The sequence below is a fragment of the Melozone crissalis genome, unplaced genomic scaffold (assembly GCF_028551555.1).
Source record: "Melozone crissalis strain CALT ecotype California unplaced genomic scaffold, PUWL_Pcris_2 ptg000050l_1, whole genome shotgun sequence".
NCBI lineage: Eukaryota > Metazoa > Chordata > Aves > Passeriformes > Passerellidae > Melozone > Melozone crissalis.
This window is the reverse complement of record NW_026535828.1, coordinates 1,657,868-1,685,806: the sequence shown is the minus strand read 5'-3', so window position 1 is coordinate 1,685,806 and position 27,939 is coordinate 1,657,868.

Genomic DNA, 27,939 nt, shown 5'->3' with positions numbered 1-27,939 from the left:
CAAAGTTTCTCCTTGCCAGACAGAGTGGAAAAGCTTTTTGCTAAGATGTAGACGAGAAGAGAGGCTAAAGACGAAGGTAGGGTGCTCTGCAGAGCTAAGCACAGCTCCCGGGCCTCTTTCGGCAGAAGGCGCACACCGCAGAGCACTGTGAGCGGCAGAATACTCTTTGCGCGAAGAAGCAGCTTCTTTGTCTCCGGCAGCCGGAGAGAGCGGCAACTTCTCAAAGGTGATGAAACAAGCTGTACAACACTGCGATTGTGTGCGCAGCTTGCCAACTGAGAGAAAACAGTACCTGACCACTCTCCTGCCTTTTCTATTCACATGAACATTCGATTGCAAGCTGTTTTGGACAACTTTCTTTCTCTTCTTGCAAAACACTCGGCCGACCTCCGTGCAGCCTCTAGAACACGATGGGAGATGTTTTCTGTGCTGGCAAAGTTTCTCCTTGCCAGACAGAGTGGAAAAGCTTTTTGCTAAGATGTAGACGAGAAGAGAGGCTAAAGACGAAGGTACGGTGCTCTGCAGAGCTAAGCACCGCTCCCGGACCTCTTTCGGCAGAAGGCGCACACCGCAGAGCACTGTGAGCGGCAGAATCGTCTTTGCGCGAAGAAGCAGCATCTTCGTCTCCGGGAGCCGGAGAGAGCGGCAACTTCGCAAAGGTGATGAAACAAGCTGTACAACACTGCGATTGTGTGCGCAGCTTGCCAAGTGAGAGAAAACAGTACCTGACCACTCTCCTGCCTTTTCTATTCACATGAACATTCGATTGCAAGCTGTTTTGGACAACTTTCTTTCTCTTCTTGCAAAACACTCGGCAGACCTCCGTGCAGCCTCTAGAACACGATGGGAGATGTTTTTTGTGCTGGCACAGTTTCTCCTTGCCAGACAGAGTGGAAAAGCTTTTTGCTAAGATGTAGACGAGAAGAGAGGCTGAAGACGAAGGTACGGTGCTCTGCAGAGCTAAGCACCGCTCCCGGACCTCTTTCGGCAGAAGGCGCACACCGCAGAGCACTGTGAGCGGCAGAATCGTCGTTGCGAGAAGAAGCAGCTTCTTCGTCTCCGGGAGCCGGAGAGAGCGGCAACTCCGCAAAGGTGATGAAACAAGCTGTACAACACTGCGATTGTGTGCGCAGCTTGCCAACTGAGAGAAAACAGTACCTGACCACTCTCCTGCCTTTTCTATTCACATGAACATTCGATTGCAAGCTGTTTTGGACAACTTTCTTTCTCTTCTTGCAAAACACTCGGCAGACCTCCGTGCAGCCTCTAGAACACGATGGGAGATGTTTTCTGTGCTGGCACAGTTTCTCCTTGCCAGACAGAGTGGAAAAGCTTTTTGCTAAGATGTAGACGAGAAGAGAGGCTAAAGACGAAGGTACGGTGCTCTGCAGAGCTAAGCACCGCTCCCGGACCTCTTTCGGCAGAAGGCGCACACCGCAGAGCACTGTGAGCGGCAGAATCGTCTTTGCGCGAAGAAGCAGCATCTTCGTCTCCGGGAGACGGAGAGAGCGGCAACTTCGCAAAGGTGATGAAACAAGCTGTACAACACTGCGATTGTGTGCGCAGCTTGCCAAGTGAGAGAAAACAGTACCTGACCACTCTCCTGCCTTTTCTATTCACATGAACATTCGATTGCAAGCTGTTTTGGACAACTTTCTTTCTCTTCTTGCAAAACACTCGGCAGACCTCCGTGCAGCCTCTAGAACAGGATGGGAGATGTTTTTTGTGCTGGCACAGTTTCTCCTTGCCAGGCACAGTGGAAAAGGTTTTAGCTGAGATGTAGACGAGAAGAGAGGCTAAAGACGAAGGTACGGTGCTCTGCAGAGCTAAGCACCGCTCCCGGACCTCTTTCGGCAGAAGGCGCACACCGCAGAGCACTGTGAGCGGCAGAATCGTCTTTGCGCGAAGAAGCAGCTTCTTCGTCTCCGGGAGCCGGAGAGAGCGGCAGCTTCGCAAAGGTGATGAAACAAGCTTTACAACACTGCGATTGTGTGCGCAGCTTGCCAACTGAGAGAAAACAGTACCTGACCACTCTCCTGCCTTTTCTATTCACATGAACATTCGATTGCAAGCTGTTTTGGACAACTTTCTTTCTCTTCTTGCAAAACACTCGGCAGACCTCCGTGCAGCCTCTAGAACACGATGGGAGATGTTTTCTGTGCTGGCACAGTTTCTCCTTGCCAGACAGACTGGAAAAGCTTTTTGCTAAGATGTAGACGAGAAGAGAGGCTGAAGACGAAGGTACGGTGCTCTGCAGAGCTAAGCACCGCTCCCGGGCCTCTTTCGGCAGAAGGCGCACACCGCAGAGCACTGTTAGCGGCAAAATCGTCTTTGCGCGAAGAAGCAGCTTCTTCGTCTCCGGGAGCCGGAGAGAGCGGCAGCTTCGCAAAGGTGATGAAACAAGCTGTACAACACTGCGATTGTGTGCGCAGCTTGCCAACTGAGAGAAAACAGTACCTGACCACTCTCCTGCCTTTTCTATTCACATGAACATTCGATTGCAAGCTGTTTTGGACAACTTTCTTTCTCTTCTTGCAAAACACTCGGCAGACCTCCGTGCAGCTTGTAGAACACGATGGGAGATGTTTTTTGTGCTGGCACAGTTTCTCCTTGCCAGACAGACTGGAAAAGCTTTTTGCTAAGATGTAGATGAGAAGAGATGCTAAAGACGAAGGTACGGTGCTCTGCAGAGCTAAGCACAGCTCCCGGACTTCTTTCGGCAGAAGGCGCACACCGCAGAGCACTGTGCGCGGCAGAATCGTCTTTGCGCGAAGAAGCAGCTTCTTTGTCTCCGGGAGCCGGAGTGAGCGGCAGCTTCGCAAAGGTGATGAAACAAGCTGTACAACACTGCGATTGTGTCCGCAGCTTGCCAACTGAGAGAAAACAGTACCTGACCACTCTCCTGCCTTTTCTATTCACATGAACATTCGATTGCAAGCTGTTTTGGACAACTTTCTTTCATTTCTTGCAAAACACTCGGCAGAACTCCGTGCAGCCTCTAGAACACGATGGGAGATGTTTTGTGTGCTGTCAAAGTTTCTCCTTGCCAGACAGAGTGGAAAAGCTTTTTGCTAATATGTAGACGAGAAGAGAGGCTAAAGACGAAGGTACGGTGCTCTGCAGAGCTAAGCACAGCTCCCGGGCCTCTTTCGGCAGAAGGCGCACACCGCAGAGCACTGTGAGCGGCAGAATACTCTTTGCGCGAAGAAGCAGCTTCTTTGTCTCCGGGAGCCGGAGAGAGCGGCAACTTCTCAAAGGTGATGAAACAAGCTGTACAACACTGCGATTGTGTGCGCAGCTTGCCAAGTGAGAGAAAACAGTACCTGACCACTCTCCTGCCTTTTCTATTCACATGAACATTCGATTGCAAGCTGTTTTGGACAACTTTCTTTCTCTTCTTGCAAAACACTCGGCAGACCTCCGTGCAGCCTCTAGAACACGATGAGAGATGTTTTCTGTGCTGGCACAGTTTCTCCTTGCCAGACAGAGTGGAAAAGCTTTTTGCTAATATGTAGACGAGAAGAGAGGCTAAAGACGAAGGTACGGTGCTCTGCAGAGCTAAGCACAGCTCCCGGGCCTCTTTCGGCAGAAGGCGCACACCGCAGAGCACTGTTAGCGGCAAAATCGTCTTTGCGCGAAGAAGCAGCTTCTTCGTCTCCGGGAGCCGGAGAGAGCAGCAGCTTCGCAAAGGTGATGAAACAAGCTGTACAACACTGCGATTGTGTGCGCAGCTTCCCAAGCGACAGAAAACAGTACCTGAATACTCTCCTGCCTTTTCTATTCACATGAACATGCGATTGCAAGCTGTTTTGGACAATTTTCTTTCTCTTCTTGCAAAACACTCGGCAGACCTCCGTGCAGCCTCTAGAACACGATGGGAGATGTTTTTTGTGCTGGCACAATTTCTCCTTGCCAGACAGAGTGGAAAAGCTTTTTGCTAAGATGTAGACGAGAAGAGAGGCTAAAGACGAAGGTACGGTGCTCTGCAGAGCTAAGCACCGCTCCCGGACCTCTTTCGGCAGAAGGCGCACACCGCAGAGCACTGTGAGCGGCAGAATCGTCTTTGCGCGAAGAAGCAGCTTCTTCGTCTCCGGGAGCCGGAGAGAGCGGCAGCTTCGCAAAGGTGATGAAACAAGCTGTACAACACTGCGATTGTGTGCGCCGCTTGCCAACTGAGAGAAAACAGTACCTGACCACTCTCCTGCCTTTTCTATTCACATGAACATTCGATTGCAAGCTGTTTTGGACAACTTTCTTTCTCTTCTTGCAAAACACTCGGCAGACCTCCGTGCAGCCTCTAGAACACGATGGGAGATGTTTTCTGTGCTGGCACAGTTTCTCCTTGCCAGACAGAGTGGAAAAGCTTTTTGCTAAGATGTAGACGAGAAGAGAGGCTAAAGACGAAGGTACGGTGCTCTGCAGAGCTAAGCACCGCTCCCGGACCTCTTTCGGCAGAAGGCGCACACCGCAGAGCACTGTGAGCGGCAGAATCGTCTTTGCGCGAAGAAGCAGCATCTTTGTCTCCGGGAGCCGGAGTGAGCGGCAGCTTCGCAAAGGTGATGAAACAAGCTGTACAACACTGCGATTGTGTGCGCAGCTTGCCAAGTGAGAGAAAACAGTACCTGACCACTCTCCTGCCTTTTCTATTCACATGAACATTCGATTGCAAGCTGTTTTGGACAACTTTCTTTCTCTTCTTGCAAAACACTCGGCAGACCTCCGTGCAGCCTCTAGAACACGATGGGAGATGTTTTCTGTGCTGGCACAGTTTCTCCTTGCCAGACAGAGTGGAAAAGCTTTTTGCTAAGATGTAGACGAGAAGAGAGGCTAAAGACACAGGTACGGTGCTCTGCAGAGCTAAGCACCGCTCCCGGACCTCTTTCGGCAGAAGGCGCACACCGCAGAGCACTGTGAGCGGCAGAATCGTCTTTGCGCGAAGAAGCAGCATCTTCGTCTCCGGGAGACGGAGAGAGCGGCAACTTGGCAAAGGTGATGAAACAAGCTGTACAACACTGCGATTGTGTGCGCAGCTTGCCAACTGAGAGAAAACAGTACCTGACCACTCTCCTGCCTTTTCTATTCACATGAACATTCGATTGCAAGCTGTTTTGGACAACTTTCTTTCTCTTCTTGCAAAACACTCAGCAGACCTCAGTGCAGCCTCTAGAACACGATGGGAGATGTTTTTTGTGCTGGCACAGTTTCTCCTTACCAGGCACAGTGGAAAAGGTTTTAGCTGAGATGTAGACGAGAAGAGAGGCTAAAGACGAAGGTACGGTGCTCTGCAGAGCTAAGCACCGCTCCCGGACCTCTTTCGGCAGAAGGCGCACACCGCAGAGCACTGTGAGCGGCAGAATCGTCTTTGCGCGAAGAAGCAGCTTCTTCGTCTCCGGGAGCCGGAGAGAGCGACAGCTTCGCAAAGGTGATGAAACAAGCTGTACAACACTGCGATTGTGTGCGCAGCTTGCCAACTGAGAGAAAACAGTACCTGACCACTCTCCTGCCTTTTCTATTCACATGAACATTCGATTGCAAGCTGTTTTGGACAACTTTCTTTCTCTTCTTGCAAAACACTCGGCAAACCTCCGTGCAGCCTCTAGAACACGATGGGAGATGTTTTCTGTGCTGGCACAGTTTCTCCTTGCCAGACAGACTGGAAAAGCTTTTTGCTAAGATGTAGACGAGAAGAGAGGCTGAAGACGAAGGTACGGTGCTCTGCAGAGCTAAGCACTGCTCCCGGACCTCTTTCGGCAGAAGGCGCACACCGCAGAGCACTGTGAGCGGCAGAATCGTCTTTGCGAGAAGAAGCAGCTTCTTCGTCTCCGGGAGCCGGAGAGAGCGGCAACTTCGCAAAGGTGATTAAACAAGCTGTACAACACTGCGATTGTGTGCGCAGCTTGCCAAGTGAGAGAAAACAGTACCTGACCACTCTCCTGCCTTTTGTAATCACATGAACATTCGATTGCAAGCTGTTTTGGACAACTTTCTTTCTCTTCTTGCAAAACACTCGGCAGAAATCCGTGCAGCCTCTAGAACACGATGAGAGATGTTTTCTGTGCTGGCACAGTTTCTCCTTGCCAGACAGAGTGGAAAAGCTTTTTGCTAATATGTAGACGAGAAGAGAGGCTAAAGACGAAGGTACGGTGCTCTGCAGAGCTAAGCACAGCTCCCGGGCCTCTTTCGGCAGAAGGCGCACACCGCAGAGCACTGTTAGCGGCAAAATCGTCTTTGCGCGAAGAAGCAGCTTCTTCGTCTCCGGGAGCCGGAGAGAGCGGCAGCTTCGCAAAGGTGATGAAACAAGCTGTACAACACTGCGATTGTGTGCGCAGCTTGCCAACTGAGAGAAAACAGTACCTGACCACTCTCCTGCCTTTTCTATTCACATGAACATTCGATTGCAAGCTGTTTTGGACAACTTTCTTTCTCTTCTTGCAAAACACTCGGCAGACCTCCGTGCAGCTTGTAGAAAACGATGGGAGATATTTTTTGTGCTGGCACAGTTTCTCCTGGCCAGACAGACTGGAAAAGCTTTTTGCTAAGATGTAGATGAGAAGAGATGCTAAAGACGAAGGTACGGTGCTCTGCAGAGCTAAGCACAGCTCCCGGACTTCTTTTGGCAGAAGGCGCACACCGCAGAGCACTGTGCGCGGCAGAATCGTCTTTGCGCGAAGAAGCAGCTTCTTTGTCTCCGGGAGCCGGAGTGAGCGGCAGCTTCGCAAAGGTGATGAAACAAGCTGTACAACACTGCGATTGTGTCCGCAGCTTGCCAACTGAGAGAAAACAGTACCTGACCACTCTCCTGCCTTTTCTATTCACATGAACATTCGATTGCAAGCTGTTTTGGACAACTTTCTTTCATTTCTTGCAAAACACTCGGCAGACCTCCGTGCAGCCTCTAGAACACGATGGGAGATGTTTTGTGTGCTGGCAAAGTTTCTCCTTGCCAGACAGAGTGGAAAAGCTTTTTGCTAAGATGTAGACGAGAAGAGAGGCTAAAGACGAAGGTACGGTGCTCTGCAGAGCTAAGCACAGCTCCCGGGCCTCTTTCGGCAGAAGGCGCACACCGCAGAGCACTGTGAGCGGCAGAATACTCTTTGCGCGAAGAAGCAGCTTCTTTGTCTCTGGGAGCCGGAGAGAGCGGCAACTTCTCAAAGGTGATGAAACAAGCTGTACAACACTGCGATTGTGTGCGCAGCTTGCCAACTGAGAGAAAACAGTACCTGACCACTCTCCTGCCTTTTCTATTCACATGAACATTCGATTGCAAGCTGTTTTGGACAACTTTCTTTCTCTTCTTGCAAAACACTCGGCCGACCTCCGTGCAGCCTCTAGAACACGATGGGAGATGTTTTCTGTGCTGGCAAAGTTTCTCCTTGCCAGACAGAGTGGAAAAGCTTTTTGCTAAGATGTAGACGAGAAGAGAGGCTGAAGACGAAGGTACGGTGCTCTGCAGAGCTAAGCACCGCTCCCGGACCTCTTTCGGCAGAAGGCGCACACCGCAGAGCACTGTGAGCGGCAGAATCGTCTTTGCGCGAAGAAGCAGCATCTTCGTCTCCGGGAGCCGGAGAGAGCGGCAACTTCGCAAAGGTGATGAAACAAGCTGTACAACACTGCGATTGTGTGCGCAGCTTGCCAAGTGAGAGAAAACAGTACCTGACCACTCTCCTGCCTTTTCTATTCACATGAACATTCGATTGCAAGCTGTTTTGGACAACTTTCTTTCTCTTCTTGCAAAACACTCGGCAGACCTCCGTGCAGCCTCTAGAACACGATGGGAGATGTTTTTTGTGCTGGCACAGTTTCTCCTTGCCAGACAGAGTGGAAAAGCTTTTTGCTAAGATGTAGACGAGAAGAGAGGCTGAAGACGAAGGTACGGTGCTCTGCAGAGCTAAGCACCGCTCCCGGACCTCTTTCGGCAGAAGGCGCACACCGCAGAGCACTGTGAGCGGCAGAATCGTCGTTGCGAGAAGAAGCAGCTTCTTCGTCTCCGGGAGCCGGAGAGAGCGGCAACTCCGCAAAGGTGATGAAACAAGCTGTACAACACTGCGATTGTGTGCGCAGCTTGCCAACTGAGAGAAAACAGTACCTGACCACTCTCCTGCCTTTTCTATTCACATGAACATTCGATTGCAAGCTGTTTTGGACAACTTTCTTTCTCTTCTTGCAAAACACTCGGCAGACCTCCGTGCAGCCTCTAGAACACGATGGGAGATGTTTTCTGTGCTGGCACAGTTTCTCCTTGCCAGACAGAGTGGAAAAGCTTTTTGCTAAGATGTAGACGAGAAGAGAGGCTAAAGACGAAGGTACGGTGCTCTGCAGAGCTAAGCACCGCTCCCGGACCTCTTTCGGCAGAAGGCGCACACCGCAGAGCACTGTGAGCGGCAGAATCGTCTTTGCGCGAAGAAGCAGCATCTTCGTCTCCGGGAGACGGAGAGAGCGGCAACTTCGCAAAGGTGATGAAACAAGCTGTACAACACTGCGATTGTGTGCGCAGCTTGCCAACTGAGAGAAAACAGTACCTGACCACTCTCCTGCCTTTTCTATTCACATGAACATTCGATTGCAAGCTGTTTTGGACAACTTTCTTTCTCTTCTTGCAAAACACTCGGCAGACCTCCGTGCAGCCTCTAGAACACGATGGGAGATGTTTTTTGTGCTGGCACAGTTTCTCCTTGCCAGGCACAGTGGAAAAGGTTTTAGCTGAGATGTAGACGAGAAGAGAGGCTAAAGACGAAGGTACGGTGCTCTGCAGATCTAAGCACCGCTCCCGGACCTCTTTCGGCAGAAGGCGCACACCGCAGAGCACTGTGAGCGGCAGAATCGTCTTTGCGCGAAGAAGCAGCTTCTTCGTCTCCGGGAGCCGGAGAGAGCGGCAGCTTCGCAAAGGTGATGAAACAAGCTGTACAACACTGCGATTGTGTGCGCAGCTTGCCAACTGAGAGAAAACAGTACCTGACCACTCTCCTGCCTTTTCTATTCACATGAACATTCGATTGCAAGCTGTTTTGGACAACTTTCTTTCTCTTCTTGCAAAACACTCGGCAGACCTCCGTGCAGCCTCTAGAACACGATGGGAGATGTTTTCTGTGCTGGCACAGTTTCTCCTTGCCAGACAGACTGGAAAAGCTTTTTGCTAAGATGTAGACGAGAAGAGAGGCTGAAGACGAAGGTACGGTGCTCTGCAGAGCTAAGCACTGCTCCCGGACCTCTTTCGGCAGAAGGCGCACACCGCAGAGCACTGTGAGCGGCAGAATCGTCTTTGCGAGAAGAAGCAGCTTCTTCGTCTCCGGGAGCCGGAGAGAGCGGCAACTTCGCAAAGGTGATGAAACAAGCTGTACAACACTGCGATTGTGTGCGCAGCTTGCCAAGTGAGAGAAAACAGTACCTGACCTCTCTCCTGCCTTTTGTAATCACATGAACATTCGATTGCAAGCTGTTTTGGACAACTTTCTTTCTCTTCTTGCAAAACACTCGGCAGAACTCCGTGCCGCCTCTAGAACACGATGAGAGATGTTTTCTGTGCTGGCACAGTTTCTCCTTGCCAGACAGAGTGGAAAAGCTTTTTGCTAATATGTAGACGAGAAGAGAGGCTAAAGACGAAGGTACGGTGCTCTGCAGAGCTAAGCACAGCTCCCGGGCCTCTTTCGGCAGAAGGCGCACACCGCAGAGCACTGTTAGCGGCAAAATCGTCTTTGCGCGAAGAAGCAGCTTCTTCGTCTCCGGGAGCCGGAGAGAGCGGCAGCTTCGCAAAGGTGATGAAACAAGCTGTACAACACTGCGATTGTGTGCGCAGCTTGCCAACTGAGAGAAAACAGTACCTGACCACTCTCCTGCCTTTTCTATTCACATGAACATTCGATTGCAAGCTGTTTTGGACAACTTTCTTTCTCTTCTTGCAAAACACTCGGCAGACCTCCGTGCAGCTTGTAGAACACGATGGGAGATGTTTTTTGTGCTGGCACAGTTTCTCCTTGCCAGACAGACTGGAAAAGCTTTTTGCTAAGATGTAGATGAGAAGAGATGCTAAAGACGAAGGTACGGTGCTCTGCAGAGCTAAGCACAGCTCCCGGACTTCTTTCGGCAGAAGGCGCACACCGCAGAGCACTGTGCGCGGCAGAATCGTCTTTGCGCGAAGAAGCAGCTTCTTTGTCTCCGGGAGCCGGAGTGAGCGGCAGCTTAGCAAAGGTGATGAAACAAGCTGTACAACACTGCGATTGTGTCCGCAGCTTGCCAACTGAGAGAAAACAGTACCTGACCACTCTCCTGCCTTTTCTATTCACATGAACATTCGATTGCAAGCTGTTTTGGACAACTTTCTTTCATTTCTTGCAAAACACTCGGCAGACCTCCGTGCAGCCTCTAGAACACGATGGGAGATGTTTTGTGTGCTGGCAAAGTTTCTCCTTGCCAGACAGAGTGGAAAAGCTTTTTGCTAATATGTAGACGAGAAGAGAGGCTAAAGACGAAGGTACGGTGCTCTGCAGAGCTAAGCACAGCTCCCGGGCCTCTTTCGGCAGAAGGCGCACACCGCAGAGCACTGTGAGCGGCAGAATACTCTTTGCGCGAAGAAGCAGCTTCTTTGTCTCCGGGAGCCGGAGAGAGCGGCAACTTCTCAAAGGTGATGAAACAAGCTGTACAACACTGCGATTGTGTGCGCAGCTTGCCAAATGAGAGAAAACAGTACCTGACCACTCTCCTGCCTTTTCTATTCACATGAACATTCGATTGGAAGCTGTTTTGGACAACTTTCTTTCTCTTCTTGCAAAACACTCGGCAGACCTCCGTGCAGCCTCTAGAACACGATGGGAGATGTTTTCTGTGCTGGCAAAGTTTCTCCTTGCCAGACAGAGTGGAAAAGCTTTTTGCTAAGATGTAGACGAGAAGAGAGGCTAAAGACGAAGGTACGGTGCTCTGCAGAGCTAAGCACCGCTCCCGGACCTCTTTCGGCAGAAGGCGCACACCGCAGAGCACTGTGAGCGGCAGAATCGTCTTTGCGCGAAGAAGCAGCATCTTCGTCTCCGGGAGCCGGAGAGAGCGGCAACTTCGCAAAGGTGATGAAACAAGCTGTACAACACTGCGATTGTGTGCGCAGCTTGCCAACTGAGAGAAAACAGTACCTGACCACTCTCCTGCCTTTTCTATTCACATGAACATTCGATTGCAAGCTGTTTTGGACAACTTTCTTTCTCTTCTTGCAAAACACTCGGCAGACCTCCGTGCAGCCTCTAGAACACGATGGGAGATGTTTTCTGTGCTGGCACAGTTTCTCCTTGCCAGACAGAGTGGAAAAGCTTTTTGCTAAGATGTAGACGAGAAGAGAGGCTAAAGACGAAGGTACGGTGCTCTGCAGAGCTAAGCACCGCTCCCGGACCTCTTTCGGCAGAAGGCGCACACCGCAGAGCACTGTAAGCGGCAGAATCGTCTTTGCGCGAAGAAGCAGCATCTTCGTCTCCGGGAGACGGAGAGAGCGGCAACTTCGCAAAGGTGATGAAACAAGCTGTACAACACTGCGATTGTGTGCGCAGCTTGCCAACTGAGAGAAAACAGTACCTGACCACTCTCCTGCCTTTTCTATTCACATGAACATTCGATTGCAAGCTGTTTTGGACAACTTTCTTTCTCTTCTTGCAAAACACTCGGCAGACCTCCGTGCAGCCTCTAGAACACGATGGGAGATGTTTTTTGTGCTGGCACAGTTTCTCCTTGCCAGGCACAGTGGAAAAGCTTTTAGCTGAGATGTAGACGAGAAGAGAGGCTAAAGACGAAGGTACGGTGCTCTGCAGAGCTAAGCACCGCTCCCGGACCTCTTTCGGCAGAAGGCGCACACCGCAGAGCACTGTGAGCGGCAGAATCGTCTTTGCGCGAAGAAGCAGCTTCTTCGTCTCCGGGAGCCGGAGAGAGCGGCAGCTTCGCAAAGGTGATGAAACAAGCTTTACAACACTGCGATTGTGTGCGCAGCTTGCCAACTGAGAGAAAACAGTACCTGACCACTCTCCTGCCTTTTCTATTCACATGAACATTCGATTGCAAGCTGTTTTGGACAACTTTCTTTCTCTTCTTGCAAAACACTCGGCAGACCTCCGTGCAGCCTCTAGAACACGATGGGAGATGTTTTCTGTGCTGGCACAGTTTCTCCTTGCCAGACAGACTGGAAAAGCTTTTTGCTAAGATGTAGACGAGAAGAGAGGCTGAAGACGAAGGTACGGTGCTCTGCAGAGCTAAGCACTGCTCCCGGACCTCTTTCGGCAGAAGGCGCACACCGCAGAGCACTGTGAGCGGCAGAATCGTCTTTGCGAGAAGAAGCAGCTTCTTCGTCTCCGGGAGCCGGAGAGAGCGGCAACTTCGCAAAGGTGATGAAACAAGCTGTACAACACTGCGATTGTGTGCGCAGCTTGCCAACTGAGAGAAAACAGTACCTGACCTCTCTCCTGCCTTTTGTAATCACATGAACATTCGATTGCAAGTTGTTTTGGACAACTTTCTTTCTCTTCTTGCAAAACACTCGGCAGACCTCCGTGCAGCCTCTAGAACACGATGAGAGATGTTTTCTGTGCTGGCACAGTTTCTCCTTGCCAGACAGAGTGGAAAAGCTTTTTGCTAATATGTAGACGAGAAGAGAGGCTAAAGACGAAGGTACGGTGCTCTGCAGAGCTAAGCACAGCTCCCGGGCTTCTTTCGGCAGAAGGCGCACACCGCAGAGCACTGTTAGCGGCAAAATCGTCTTTGCGCGAAGAAGCAGCTTCTTCGTCTCCGGGAGCCGGAGAGAGCGGCAGCTTCGCAAAGGTGATGAAACAAGCTGTACAACACTGCGATTGTGTGCGCAGCTTGCCAAGTGACAGAAAACAGTACCTGAATTCTCACCTGCATTTTCTATTCACATGAACATTCGATTGCAAGCTGTTTTGGACAATTTTCTTTCTCTTCTTGCAAAACACTCGGCAGACCTCCGTGCAGCCTCTAGAACACGATGGGAGATGTTTTTTGTGCTGGCACAGTTTCTCCTTGCCAGACAGAGTGGAAAAGCTTTTTGCTAAGATGTAGACGAGAAGAGAGGCTAAAGACGAAGGTACGGTGCTCTGCAGAGCTAAGCACCGCTCCCGGACCTCTTTCGGCAGAAGGCGCACACCGCAGAGCACTGTGAGCGGCAGAATCGTCTTTGCGCGAAGAAGCAGCTTCTTCGTCTCCGGGAGCCGGAGAGAGCGGCAGCTTCGCAAAGGTGATGAAACAAGCTGTACAACACTGCGATTGTGTGCGCAGCTTGCCAACTGAGAGAAAACAGTACCTGACCACTCTCCTGCCTTTTCGATTCACATGAACATTCGATTGCAAGCTGTTTTGGACAACTTTCTTTCTCTTCTTGCAAAACAGTCGGCAGACCTCCGTGCAGCTTTTAGAACACGATGGGAGATGTTTTTTGTGCTGGCACAGTTTCTCCTTGCCAGACAGAGTGGAAAAGCTTTTTGCTAAGATGTAGATGAGAAGAGATGCTAAAGACGAAGGTACGGTGCTCTGCAGAGCTAAGCACAGCTCCCGGACTTCTTTCTGCAGAAGGCGCACACCGCAGAGCACTGTGAGCGGCAGAATCGTCTTTGCTCGAAGAAGCAGCTTCTTCGTCTCCGGGAGCCGGAGTGAGCGGCAGCTTCGCAAAGGTGATGAAACAAGCTCTACAACACTGCGATTGTGTGCGCAGCTTGCCAAGTGAGAGAAAACAGTACCTGACCACTCTCCTGCCTTTTCTATTCACATGAACATTCGATTGCAAGCTGTTTTGGACAACTTTCTTTCTCTTCTTGCAAAACACTCGGCAGACCTCCGTGCAGCCTCTAGAACACGATGGGAGATGTTTTGTGTGCTGGCAAAGTTTCTCCTTGCCAGACAGAGTGGAAAAGCTTTTTGCTAAGGTGTAGACGAGAAGAGAGGCTAAAGACGAAGGTACGGTGCTCTGCAGAGCTAAGCACAGCTCCCGGGCCTCTTTCAGCAGAAGGCGCACACCGCAGAGCACTGTGAGCGGCAGAATAGTCTTTGCGCGAAGAAGCAGCTTCTTTGTCTCCGGGAGCCGGAGAGAGCGGCAACTTCGCAAAGGTGATGAAACAAGCTGTACAACACTGCGATTGTGTGCGCAGCTTGCCAACTGAGAGAAAACAGTACCTGACCACTCTCCTGCCTTTTCTATTCACATGAACATTCGATTGCAAGCTGTTTTGGACAACTTTCTTTCTCTTCTTGCAAAACACTCGGCCGACCTCCGTGCAGCCTCTAGAACACGATGGGAGATGTTTTCTGTGCTGGCAAAGTTTCTCCTTGCCAGACAGAGTGGAAAAGCTTTTTGCTAAGATGTAGACGAGAAGAGAGGCTAAAGACGAAGGTACGGTGCTCTGCAGAGCTAAGCACCGCTCCCGGACCTCTTTCGGCAGAAGGCGCACACCGCAGAGCGCAGTGAGCGGCAGAATCGTCTTTGCGCGAAGAAGCAGCTTCTTCGTCTCCGGGAGCCGGAGAGAGCGGCAACTTCGCAAAGGTGATGAAACAAGCTTTACAACACTGCGATTGTGTGCGCATCTTGCCAAGTGAGAGAAAACAGTACCTGACCACTCTCCTGCCTTTTCTATTCACATGAACATTCGATTGCAAGCTGTTTTGGACAACTTTCTTTCTCTTCTTGCAAAACACTCGGCAGACCTCCGTGCAGCCTCTAGAACACGATGGGAGATGTTTTCTGTGCTGGCAAAGTTTCTCCTTGCCAGACAGACTGGAAAAGCTTTTTGCTAAGATGTAGACGAGAAGAGAGGCTGAAGACGAAGGTACGGTGCTCTGCAGAGCTAAGCACCGCTCCCGGACCTCTTTCGGCAGAAGGCGCACACCGCAGAGCACTGTGAGCGGCAGAATCGTCTTTGCGAGAAGAAGCAGCTTCTTCGTCTCCGGGAGCCGGAGAGAGCGGCAACTTCGCAAAGGTGATGAAACAAGCTGTACAACACTGCGATTGTGTGCGCAGCTTGCCAACTGAGAGAAAACAGTACCTGACCACTCTCCTGCCTTTTCTAATCACATGAACATTCGATTGCAAGCTGTTTTGGACAACTTTCTTTATCTTCTTTCAAAACACTCGGCAGACCTCCGTGCAGCCTCTAGAACACGATGAGAGATGTTTTCTGTGCTGGCACAGTTTCTCCTTGCCAGACAGAGTGGAAAAGTTTTTGGTAATATGTAGACGAGAAGAGAGGCTAAAGACGAAGGTACGGTGCTCTGCAGAGCTAAGCACAGCTCCCGGGCCTCTTTCGGCAGAAGGCGCACACCGCAGAGCACTGTTAGCGGCAGAATCTTTTTTGCGCGAAGAAGCAGCTTCTTCGTCTCCGGGAGCCGGAGAGAGCGGCAGCTTCGCAAAGGTGATGAAACAAGCTGTACAACACTGCGATTGTGTGCGCAGCTTGCCAAGTGACAGAAAACAGTACCTGAATTCTCACCTGCATTTTCTATTCACATGAACATGCGATTGAGAGCTGTTTTGGACAATTTTCTTTCTCTTCTTGCAAAACACTCGGCAGACCTCCGTGCAGCCTCTAGAACACGATGGGAGATGTTTTTGGTGCTGGCACAGTTTCTCCTTGCCAGGCACAGTGGAAAAGATTTTAGCTGAGATGTAGACGAGAAGAGAGGCTAAAGACGAAGGTACGGTGCTCTGCAGAGCTAAGCACCGCTCCCGGACCTCTTTCGGCAGAAGGCGCACACCGCAGAGCACTGTGAGCGGCAGAATCGTCTTTGCACGAAGAAGCAGCTTCTTCGTCTCCGGGAGCCGGAGAGAGCGGCAGCTTCGCAAAGGTGATGAAATAAGCTTTACAACACTGCGATTGTGTGCGCAGCTTGCCAACTGAGAGAAAACAGTACCTGACCACTCTCCTGCCTTTTCTATTCACATGAACATTCGATTGCAAGCTCTTTTGGACAACTTTCTTTCTCTTCTTGCAAAACACTCGGCAGACCTCCGTGCAGCCTCTAGAACACGATGGGAGATGTTTTTGGTGCTGGTAAAGTTTCTCCGAAAAGCTTTTTGCTAAGATGTAGACGAGAAGAGAGGCTAAAGACGAAGGTACGGTGCTCTGCAGAGCTAAGCACCGCTCCCGGGCCTCTTTCGGCAGAAGACACACACCGCAGATCACTGTGAGCGGCAGAATCGTCTTTGCGCGTAGAAGCAACTTCTTCGTCTCCGGGAGCCGGAGAGAGCGGCAACTTCGCAAAGGTGATGAAACAAGCTTTAGAACACTGCGATTGTGTGCGCAGCTTGCCAACTGAGAGAAAACAGTACCTGACCACTCTCCTGCCTTTTCTATTCACATGAACATTCAATTGCAAGCTGTTTTGGACAACTTTCTTTCTCTTCTTGCAAAACACTCGGCAGACCTCCGTGCACCTTCTAGAACACGATGGGAGATGTTTTCTGTGCTGGCACAGTTTCTCCTTGCCAGACAGAGTGGAAAAGCTTTTTGCTAAGATGTAGACGAGAAGAGAGACTAAAGACAAAGGTACGGTGCTCTGCAGAGCTAAGCACCGCTCCCGGGCCTCTTTCGGCAGAAGGCGCACACCGCAGAGCACTGTGAGCGGCAGAATCGTCTTTGCGCGAAGAAGCAGCTTCTTCGTCTCCGGGAGCCGGAGAGAGCGGCAGCTTCGCAAAGGTGATGAAACAAGCTGTACAACACTGCGATTGTGTGCGCAGCTTGCCAACTGAGAGAAAACAGTACCTGACCACTCTCCTGCCTTTTCTATTCACATGAACATGCGATTGCAAGCTGTTTTGGACAACTTTCTTTCTCTTCTTGCAAAACACTCGGCAGACCTCCGTGCAGCCTCTAGAACACGATGGGAGATGTTATTTGTGCTGGCACAGTTTCTCCTTGCCAGACAGAGTGGAAAAGCTTTTTGCTGAGATGTAGACGAGAAGAGAGGCTAAAGACGAAGGTACGGTGCTCTGCAGAGCTAAGCACCGCTCCCGGACCTCTTTCGGCAGAAGGCGCACACCGCAGAGCACTGTGAGCGGCAGAATCGTCTTTGCGCGAAGAAGCAGCTTCTTCGTCTCCGGGAGGCGGAGAGAGCGGCAGCTTCGCAAAGGTGATGAAACAAGCTGTACAACACTGCGATTGTGTGCGCAGCTTGCCAACTGAGAGAAAACAGTACCTGACCACTCTCCTGCCTTTTCTATTCACATGAACATTCGATTGCAAGCTGTTTTGGACAACTTTCTTTCTCTTCTTGCAAAACACTCTGCAGACCTCCGTGCAGCTTCTAGAACACGATGGGAGATGTTTTCTGTGCTGGTGAAGTTTCTCCATGCCAGACAGAGTGGAAAAGATTTTTGCTAAGATGTAGACGAGAAGAGAGGCTTAAGACGAAGGTACGGTGCTCTGCAGAGCTAAGCACAGCTCCCGGGCCTCTTTCGGCAGAAGACACACACTGCAGAACACTGTGAGCGGCAGAATCGTCTTTGCGCGAAGAAGCAGCTTCTTCGTCTCCGGGAGCCGGAGAGAGCGGCAGCTTCGCAAAGGTGATGAAACAAGCTGTACAACACTGCGATTGTGTGCGCAGCTTGCCAACTGAGAGAAAACAGTACCTGACCACTCTCCTGCCTTTTCTATTCACATGAACATTCGATTGCAAGCTGTTTTGGACAACTTTCTTTCTCTTCTTGCAAAACACTCGGCAGACCTCCGTGCAGCTTCTAGAACACGATGGGAGATGTTTTTTGTGCTGGCAAAGTTTCTCGTTGCCAGACAGAGTGGAAAAGCTTTTTGCTAAGATGTAGACGAGAAGAGAGGCTAAAGACGAAGGTACGGTGCTCTGCAGAGCTAAGCATCGCTCCCGGGCCTCTTTCGGCAGAAGACACACACTGCAGAGCACTGTGAGCGACAGAGTCGTCTTTGCGCGAAGAAGCAACTTCTTCGTCTCCGGGAGCCGGAGAGAGCGGCAACTTCGCAAAGGTGATGAAACAAGCTTTAGAACACTGCGATTGTGTGCGCAGCTTGCCAAGTGAGAGAAAACAGTACCTGACCACTCTCCTGCCTTTTCTATTCACATGAACATTCGATTGCAAGCTGTTTTGGACAACTTTCTTTCTCTTCTTGCAAAACATTCTGCAGACCTCCGTGCAGCTTCTAGAACACGATGGGAGATGTTTTCTGTGCTGGTAAAGTTTCTCTTTGCCAGAGAGAGTGGAAAAGCTTTTTGCTAACATGTAGACGAGAAGAGAGGTTAAAGACGAAGGTACGGTGCTCTGCAGAGCTAAGCACCGCTCCCGGACCTCTTTCGGCAGAAGCCGCAGACCGCAGAGCACTGTGAGCGGCAGAATCGTCTTTGCGCGAAGAAGCAGCTTCTTCGTCTCCGGGAGCCGGAGAGAGCGGCAGCTTCGCAAAGGTGATGAAACAAGCTGTACAACACTGCGATTGTGTGCGCAGCTTGCCAACTGAGAGAAAACAGTACCTGACCACTCTCCTGCCTTTTCTATTCACATGAACATTCGATTGCAAGCTGTTTTGGACAACTTTCTTTCTCTTCTTGCAAAACACTCGGCAGACCTCCGTGCAGCCTCTAGAACACGATGGGAGATGTTTTTGGTGCTGACACAGTTTCTCCTTGCCAGACAGAGTGGAAAAGCTTTTTGCTGAGATGTAGACGAGAAGAGAGGCTAAAGACGAAGGTACGGTGCTCTGCAGAGCTAAGCACCGCTCCCGGGCCTCTTTCGGCAGAAGGCACACGCTGCAGAGCACTGTGAGCGGCAGAATCGTCTTTGCGCGAAGAAGCAACTTCTTCGTCTCCGGGAGCCGGAGAGAGCGGCAACTTCGCAAAGTTGATTAAACAAGCTTTAGAACACTGCGATTGTGTGCGCAGCTTGCCAACTGAGAGAAAACAGTACCTGACCACTCTCCTGCCTTTTCTATTCACATGAACATTCGATTGCAAGCTGTTTTGGACAACTTTCTTTCTCTTCTTGCAAAACACTCGGCAGACCTCCGTGCAGCTTCTAGGACACGATGGGAGATGTTTTTTGTGCTGGCACAGTTTCTCCTTGCCAGACAGAGTGGAAAAGCTTTTTGCTAAGATGTAGACGAGAAGAGAGGCTAAAGACGAAGGTACGGTGCTCTGCAGAGCTAAGAACCGCTCCCGGGCCTCTTTCGTCAGAAGACACACACTGCAGAGCACTGTGAGCGGCAGAGTCGTCTTTGCGCGAAGAAGCAGCTTCTTTGTCTCCGGGAGCCGGAGAGAGCGGCAGCTTCGCAAAGGTGATTAAACAAGCTGTTCAACACTGCCATTGTGTGCGCAGCTTGCCAAGTGAGAGAAAACAGTACCTGACCACTCTCCTGCCTTTTCTATTCACATGAACATTCGATTGCAAGCTGTTTTGGACAACTTTCTTTCTCTTCTTGCAAAACACTCGGCAGACCTCCGTGCACCTTCTAGAACACGATGGGAGATGTTTTCTGTGCTGGCACAGTTTCTCCTTGCCAGACAGAGTGGAAAAGCTTTTTGCTAATATGTAGACGAGAAGAGAGACTAAAGACAAAGGTACGGTGCTCTGCAGAGCTAAGCACCGCTCCCGGGCCTCTTTCGGCAGAAGGCGCACACCGCAGAGCACTGTGAGCGGCAGAATCGTCTTTGCGCGAAGAAGCAGCTTCTTCGTCTCCGGGAGCCGGAGAGAGCGGCAGCTTCGCAAAGGTGATGAAACAAGCTGTACAACACTGCGATTGTGTGCGCAGCTTGCCAAGTGACAGAAAACAGTACCTGACCACTCTCCTGCCTTTTCTATTCACATGAACATGCGATTGCAAGCTGTTTTGGACAACTTTCTTTCTCTTCTTGCAAAACACTCGGCAGACCTCCGTGCAGCCTCTAGAACACGATGGGAGATGTTTTTTGTGCTGGCACAGTTTCTCCTTGCCAGACAGAGTGGAAAAGCTTTTTGCTGAGATGTAGACGAGAAGAGAGGCTAAAGACGAAGGTACGGTGCTCTGCAGAGCTAAGCACCGCTCCCGGACCTCTTTCGGCAGAAGGCGCACACCGCAGAGCACTGTGAGCGGCAGAATCGTCTTTGCGCGAAGAAGCAGCTTCTTCATCTCCGGGAGCCGGAGAGAGCGGCAGCTTCGCAAAGGTGATGAAACCAGCTGTACAACACTGCGATTGTGTGCGCAGCTTGCCAACTGAGAGAAAACAGTACCTGACCACTCTCCTGCCTTTTCTATTCACATGAACATTCGATTGCAAGCTGTTTTGGACAACTTTCTTTCTCTTCTTGCAAAACACTCGGCAGACCTCCGTGCAGCTTCTAGAACACGATGGGAGATGTTTTCTGTGCTGGTAAAGTTTCTCCATGCCAGACAGAGTGGAAAAGCTTTTTGCTAAGATGTAGACGAGAAGAGAGGCTTAAGACGAAGGTACGGTGCTCTGCAGAGCTAAGCACAGCTCCCGGGCCTCTTTCGGCAGAAGACACACACTGCAGAACACTGTGAGCGGCAGAATCGTCTTTGCTCGAAGAAGCAGCTTCTTCGACTCCGGGAGCCGGAGAGAGCGGCAGCTTCGCAAAGGTGATGAAACAAGCTGTACAACACTGCGATTGTGTGCGCAGCTTGCCAACTGAGAGAAAACAGTACCTGACCACTCTCCTGCCTTTTCTATTCACATGAACATTCGATTGCAAGCTGTTTTGGACAACTTTCTTTCTCTTCTTGCAAAACACTCGGCAGACCTCCATGCAGCTTCTAGAACAGGATGGGAGATGTTTTTTGTGCTGGCAAAGTTTCTCCTTGCCAGACAGAGTGGAAAAGCTTTTTGCTAAGATGTAGACGAGAAGAGAGGCTAAAGACGAAGGTACGGTGCTCTGCAGAGCTAAGAACCGCTCCCGGGCCTCTTTCAGCAGAAGACACACACTGCAGAGCACTGTGAGCGGCAGAGTCTTCTTTGCGCGAAGAAGCAGCTTCTTTGTCTCCGGGAGCCGGAGAGAGCGGTAGCTTCGCAAAGGTGATGAAACAAGCTGTTCAACACTGCCATTGTGTGCGCAGCTTGCCAAGTGAGAGAAAACAGTACCTGACCACTCTCCTGCCTTTTCTATTCACATGAACATTCGATTGCAAGCTGTTTTGGACAACTTTCTTTCTCTTCTTGCAAAACACTCGGCAGACCTCCGTGCAGCCTCTAGAAGACGATGGGAGATGTTTTTTGTGCTGGCACAGTTTCTCCTTGCCAGACAGAGTGGAAAAGCTTTTTGCTAAGCTGTAGACGAGAAGAGAGGCTAAAGACGAAGGTACGGTGCTCTGCAGAGCTAAGCACCGCTCCCGGGCCTCTTTCGGCAGAAGACACACACCGCAGAGCACTGTGAGCGGCAGAATCGTCTTTGCGCGTAGAAGCAGCTTCTCCGTCTCCGGGAGCCGGAGAGAGCGGCAACTTCGCAAAGGTGATGAAACAAGCTTTAGAACACTGCGATTGTGTGCGCAGCTTGCCAACTGAGAGAAAACAGTACCTGACCACTCTCCTGCCTTTTCTATTCACATGAACATTCGATTGCAAGCTGTTTTGGACTACTTTCTTTCTCTTCTTGCAAAAAAGTCGGCAGACCTCCGTGCAGCCTATAGAACACGATGGGAGATGTTTTTTGTGCTGGCACAGTTTCTCCTTGCCAGACAGAGTGGAAAAGCTTTTTGCTAAGATGTAGACGAGAAGAGAGGCTAAAGACGAAGGTACGGTGCTCTGCAGAGCTAAGCACCGCTCCCGGACCTCTTTCGGCAGAAGCCGCAGACCGCAGAGCACTGTGAGCGGCAGAATCGTCTTTGCGCGAAGATGCAGCTTCTTCGTCTCCGGGAGCCGGAGAGAGCGGCAGCTTCGCAAAGGTGATGAAACAAGCTCTACAACACTGCGATTGTGTGCGCAGCTTGCCAACTGAGAGAAAACAGTACCTGACCACTCTCCTGCATTTTCTATTCACATGAACATTCGATTGCAAGCTGTTTTGGACAACTTTCTTTCTCTTCTTGCAAAACACTCGGCAGACCTCCGTGCAGCCTCTAGAACACGATGGGAGATGTTTTTTGTGCTGGCACAGTTTCTCCTTGCCAGACAGAGTGGAAAAGCTTTTTGCTAAGCTGTAGACGAGAAGAGAGGCTGAAGACGAAGGTACGGTGCTCTGCAGAGCTAAGCACCGCTCCCGGGCCTCTTTCGGCAGAAGGCACACGCTGCAGAGCACTGTGAGCGGCAGAATCGTCTTTGCGCGAAGAAGCAACTTCTTCGTCTCCGGGAGCCGGAGAGAGCGGCAACTTCGCAAAGGTGATTAAACAAGCTTTAGAACACTGCGATTGTGTGCGCAGCATGCCAACTGAGAGAAAACAGTACCTGACCACTCTCCTGCCTTTTCTATTCACATGAACATTCGATTGCAAGCTGTTTTGGACAACTTTCTTTCTCTTCTTGCAAAACACTCGGCAGACCTCCGTGCAGCCTCTAGAACACGATGGGAGATGTTTTTTGTGCTGGCACAGTTTCTCCTTGCCAGACAGAGTGGAAAAGCTTTTTGCTAAGATGTAGATGTGAAGAGATGCTAAAGACGAAGGTACGGTGCTCTGCAGAGCTAAGAACCGCTCCCGGGCGTCTTTCGGCAGAAGGCGCACACCGCAGAGCACTGTGAGCGGCAGAATCGTCTTTGCGCGAAGAAGCAGCTTCTTCATCTCCGGGAGCCGGAGAGAGCGGCAACTCCGCAAAGGTGATGAAACAAGCTCTACAACACTGCGATTGTGTGCGCAGCCTGCCAAGGGAGAGAAAACAGTACCTGACCACTCTCCTGCCTTTTCTATTCACATGAACATTCGATTGCAAGCTGTTTTGGACAACTTTCTTTCTCTTCTTGCAAAACACTCGGCAGACTTCCGTGCAGCTTCTAGGACACGATGGGAGATGTTTTTTGTGCTGGCAAAGTTTCTCCTTGCCAGACAGAGTGGAAAAGCTTTTTGCTAAGATGTAGACGAGAAGAGAGGCTAAAGACGAAGGTACGGTGCTCTGCAGAGCTAAGAACCGCTCCCGGGCGTCTTTCGTCAGAAGACACACACTGCAGAGCACTGTGAGCGGCAGAGTCGTCTTTGCGCGAAGAAGCAGCTTCTTTGTCTCCGGGAGCCGGAGAGAGCGGCAGCGTCGCAAAGGTGATTAAACAAGCTGTTCAACACTGCCATTGTGTGCGCAGCTTGCCAAGTGAGAGAAAACAGTACCTGACCACTCTCCTGCCTTTTCTATTCACATGAACATACGATTGCAAGCTGTTTTAGACAACTTTCTTTCTCTTCTTGCAAAACACTCGGCAGACCTCCGTGCAGCCTCTAGAACACGATGGGAGATGTTTTTTGTGCTGGCACAGTTTCTCCTTGCCAGACAGAGTGGAAAAGGTTTTTGCTAAGATGTAGACGAGAAGAGAGGCTGAAGACGAAGGTACGGTGCTCTGCAGAGCTAAGCACCGCTCCCGGACGTCTTTCGGCAGAAGGCGCACACCGCAGAGCACTGTGAGCGGCAGAATCGTCTTTGCGCGAAGAAGCAGCTTCTTCGTCTCCGGGAGCCGGAGAGAGCGGCAGCTTCGCAAAGGTGATGAAACAAGCTCTACAACACTGCGATTGTGTGCGCAGCTTGCCAACTGAGAGAAAACAGTACCTGACCACTCTCCTGCCTTTTCTATTCACATGAACATTCGATTGCAAGCTGTTTTGGACAACTTTCTTTCTCTTCTTGCAAAACACTCGGCAGACCTCCGTGCAGCTTGTAGAACACGATGGGAGATGTTTTCTCTGCTGGCACAGTTTCTCCTTGCCAGACAGAGTGGAAAAGCTTTTTGCTAAGATGTATATATGAAGAGATGCTAAAGGCGAACGTACGGTGCTCTGCAGAGCTAAGAACCGCTCCCGGGCGTCTTTCGGCAGAAGGCGCACACCGCAGAGCACTGTGAGCGGCAGAATCGTCTTTGCGCGAAGAAGCAGCTTCTTCGTCTCCGGGAGACGGAGAGAGCGGCAGCTTCGCAAAGGTGATGAAACAAGCTGTACAACACTGCGATTGTGTGCGCAGCTTGCCAAGTGACAGAAAACAGTACCTGAATACTCTCCTGACTTTTCTATTCACATGAACATGCGATTGCAAGCTGTTTTGGACAATTTTCTTTCTCTTCTTGCAAAACACTCGGCAGACCTCCGTGCAGCCTCTAGAAGACGATGGGAGATGTTTTTTGTGCTGGCACAGTTTCTCCTTGCCAGACAGAGTGGAAAAGCTTTTTGCTAAGCTGTAGACGAGAAGAGAGGCTAAAGACGAAGGTACGGTGCTCTGCAGAGCTAAGCACCGCTCCAATGCCTCTTTCGGCAGAAGACACACACCGCAGAGCACTGTGAGCGGCAGAATCGTCTTTGCGCGTAGAAGCAACTTCTTCGTCTCCGGGAGCCGGAGAGAGCGGCAACTTCGCAAAGGTGATGAAACAAGCTTTAGAACACTGCGATTGTGTGCGCAGCTTGCCAAGTGAGAGAAAACAGTACCTGACCACTCTCCTGCCTTTTCTATTCACATGAACATTCGATTGCAAGCTGTTTTGGACAACTTTCTTTCTCTTCTTGCAAAACACTCGGCAGACCTCCGTGCACCTTCTAGAACACGATGGGAGATGTTTTCTGTGCTGGCACAGTTTCTCCTTGCCAGACAGAGTGGAAAAGCTTTTTGCTAATATGTAGACGAGAAGAGAGACTAAAGACAAAGGTACGGTGCTCTGCAGAGCTAAGCACCGCTCCCGGGCCTCTTTCGGCAGAAGGCGCACACCGCAGAGCACTGTGAGCGGCAGAATCGTCTTTGCGCGAAGAAGCAGCTTCTTCGTCTCCGGGAGCCGGAGAGAGCGGCAGCTTCGCAAAGGTGATGAAACAAGCTGTACAACACTGCGATTGTGTGCGCAGCTTGCCAAGTGACAGAAAACAGTACCTGACCACTCTCCTGCCTTTTCTATTCACATGAACATGCGATTGCAAGCTGTTTTGGACAACTTTCTTTCTCTTCTTGCAAAACACTCGGCAGACCTCCGTGCAGCCTCTAGAACACGATGGGAGATGTTATTTGTGCTGGCACAGTTTCTCCTTGCCAGACAGAGTGGAAAAGCTTTTTGCTAAGATGTAGACGAGAAGAGAGGCTAAAGACGAAGGTACGGTGCTCTGCAGAGCTAAGCACCGCTCCCGGACCTCTTTCGGCAGAAGGCGCACACCGCAGAGCACTGTGAGCGGCAGAATCCTCTTTGCGCGAAGAAGCAGCTTCTTCGTCTCCGGGAGCCGGAGAGAGCGGCAGCTTCGCAAAGGTGATGAAACAAGCTGTACAACACTGCGATTGTGTGCGCAGCTTGCCAACTGAGAGAAAACAGTACCTGACCACTCTCCTGCCTTTTCGATTCACATGAACATTCGATTGCAAGCTGTTTTGGACAACTTTCTTTCTCTTCTTGCAAAACACTCGGCAGACCTCCGTGCAGCTTCTAGAACACGATGGGAGATGTTTTCTGTGCTGGTAAAGTTTCTCCATGCCAGACAGAGTGGAAAAGCTTTTTGCTAAGATGTAGACGAGAAGAGAGGCTTAAGACGAAGGTACGGTGCTCTGCAGAGCTAAGCACAGCTCCCGGGCCTCTTTCGGCAGAAGACACACACTGCAGAACACTGTGAGCGGCAGAATCGTCTTTGCGCGAAGAAGCAGCTTCTTCGTCTCCGGGAGCCGGAGAGAGCGGCAGCTTCGCAAAGGTGATGAAACAAGCTGTACAACACTGCGATTGTGTGCGCAGCTTGCCAACTGAGAGAAAACAGTACCTGACCACTCTCCTGCCTTTTCTATTCACATGAACATTCGATTGCAAGCTGTTTTGGACAACTTTCTTTCTCTTCTTGCAAAACACTCGGCAGACCTCCGTGCAGCTTCTAGAACAGGATGGGAGATGTTTTTTGTGCTGGCAAAGTTTCTCCTTGCCAGACAGAGTGGAAAAGCTTTTTGCTAAGATGTAGACGAGAAGAGAGGCTAAAGACGAAGGTACGGTGCTCTGCAGAGCTAAGAACCGCTCCCGGGCCTCTTTCGGCAGAAGACACACACTGCAGAGCACTGTGAGCGGCAGAGTCTTCTTTGCGCGAAGAAGCAGCTTCTTTGTCTCCGGGAGCCGGAGAGAGCGGTAGCTTCGCAAAGGTGATTAAACAAGCTGTTCAACACTGCCATTGTGTGCGCAGCTTGCCAAGTGACAGAAAACAGTACCTGACCACTCTCCTGCCTTTTCTATTCACATGAACATTCGATTGCAAGCTGTTTTGGACAACTTTCTTTCTCTTCTTGCAAAACACTCGGCAGACCTCCGTGCAGCCTCTAGAACACGATGGGAGATGTTTTTTGTGCTGGCACAGTTTCTCCTTGCCAGACAGAGTGGAAAAGCTTTTTGCTAAGCTGTAGACGAGAAGAGAGGCTAAAGACGAAGGTACGGTGCTCTGCAGAGCTAAGCACCGCTCCCGGGCCTCTTTCGGCAGAAGACACACACCGCAGAGCACTGTGAGCGGCAGAATCGTCTTTGCGCGTAGAAGCAGCTTCTCCGTCTCCGGGAGCCGGAGAGAGCGGCAACTTCGCAAAGGTGATGAAACAAGCTTTAGAACACTGCGATTGTGTGCGCAGCTTGCCAACTGAGAGAAAACAGTACCTGACCACTCTCCTGCCTTTTCTATTCACATGAACATTCGATTGCAAGCTGTTTTGGACAACTTTCTTTCTCTTCTTGCAAAAAAGTCGGCAGACCTCCGTGCAGCCTATAGAACACGATGGGAGATTTTTTTTGTGCTGGCACAGTTTCTCCTTGCCAGACAGAGTGGAAAAGCTTTTTGCTAAGATGTAGACGAGAAGAGAGGCTAAAGACGAAGGTACGGTGCTCTGCAGAGCTAAGCACCGCTCCCGGACCTCTTTAGGCAGAAGCCGCAGACCGCAGAGCACTGTGAGCGGCAGAATCGTCTTTGCGCGAAGAAGCAGCTTCTTCGTCTCCGGGAGCCGGAGAGAGCGGCAGCTTAGCAAAGGTGATGAAACAAGCTGTACAACACTGCGATTGTGTGCGCAGCTTGCCAACTGAGAGAAAACAGTACCTGACCACTCTCCTGCATTTTCTATTCACATGAACATTCGATTGCAAGCTGTTTTGGACAACTTTCTTTCTCTTCTTGCAAAACACTCGGCAGACCTCCGTGCAGCCTCTAGAACACGATGGGAGATGTTTTTTGTGCTGGCACAGTTTCTCCTTGCCAGACAGAGTGGAAAAGCTTTTTGCTAAGCTGTAGACGAGAAGAGAGGCTGAAGACGAAGGTACGGTGCTCTGCAGAGCTAAGCACCGCTCCCGGGCCTCTTTCGGCAGAAGGCACACGCTGCAGAGCACTGTGAGCGGCAGAATCGTCTTTGCGCGAAGAAGCAACTTCTTCGTCTCCGGGAGCCGGAGAGAGCGGCAACTTCGCAAAGGTGATGAAACAAGATTTAGAACACTGCGATTGTGTGCGCAGCTTGCCAACTGAGAGAAAACAGTACCTGACCACTCTCCTGCCTTTTCTATTCACATGAACATTCGATTGCAAGCTGTTTTGGACAACTTTCTTTCTCTTCTTGCAAAACACTCGGCAGACCTCCGTGCAGCCTCTAGAACACGATGGGAGATGTTTTTTGTGCTGGCACAGTTTCTCCTTGCCAGGCACAGTGGAAAAGGTTTTAGCTGAGATGTAGACGAGAAGAGACCCAAAAGACGATGGTACGGTGCTCTGCAGAGCTAAGCACCGCTCCCGGACCTCTTTCGGCAGAAGGCGCACACCGCAGAGCACTGTGAGCGGCAGAATCGTCTTTGCGTGAAGAAGCAGCTTCTTCGTCTCCGGGAGCCGGAGAGAGCGGCAGCTTCGCAAAGGTGATGAAACAAGCTGT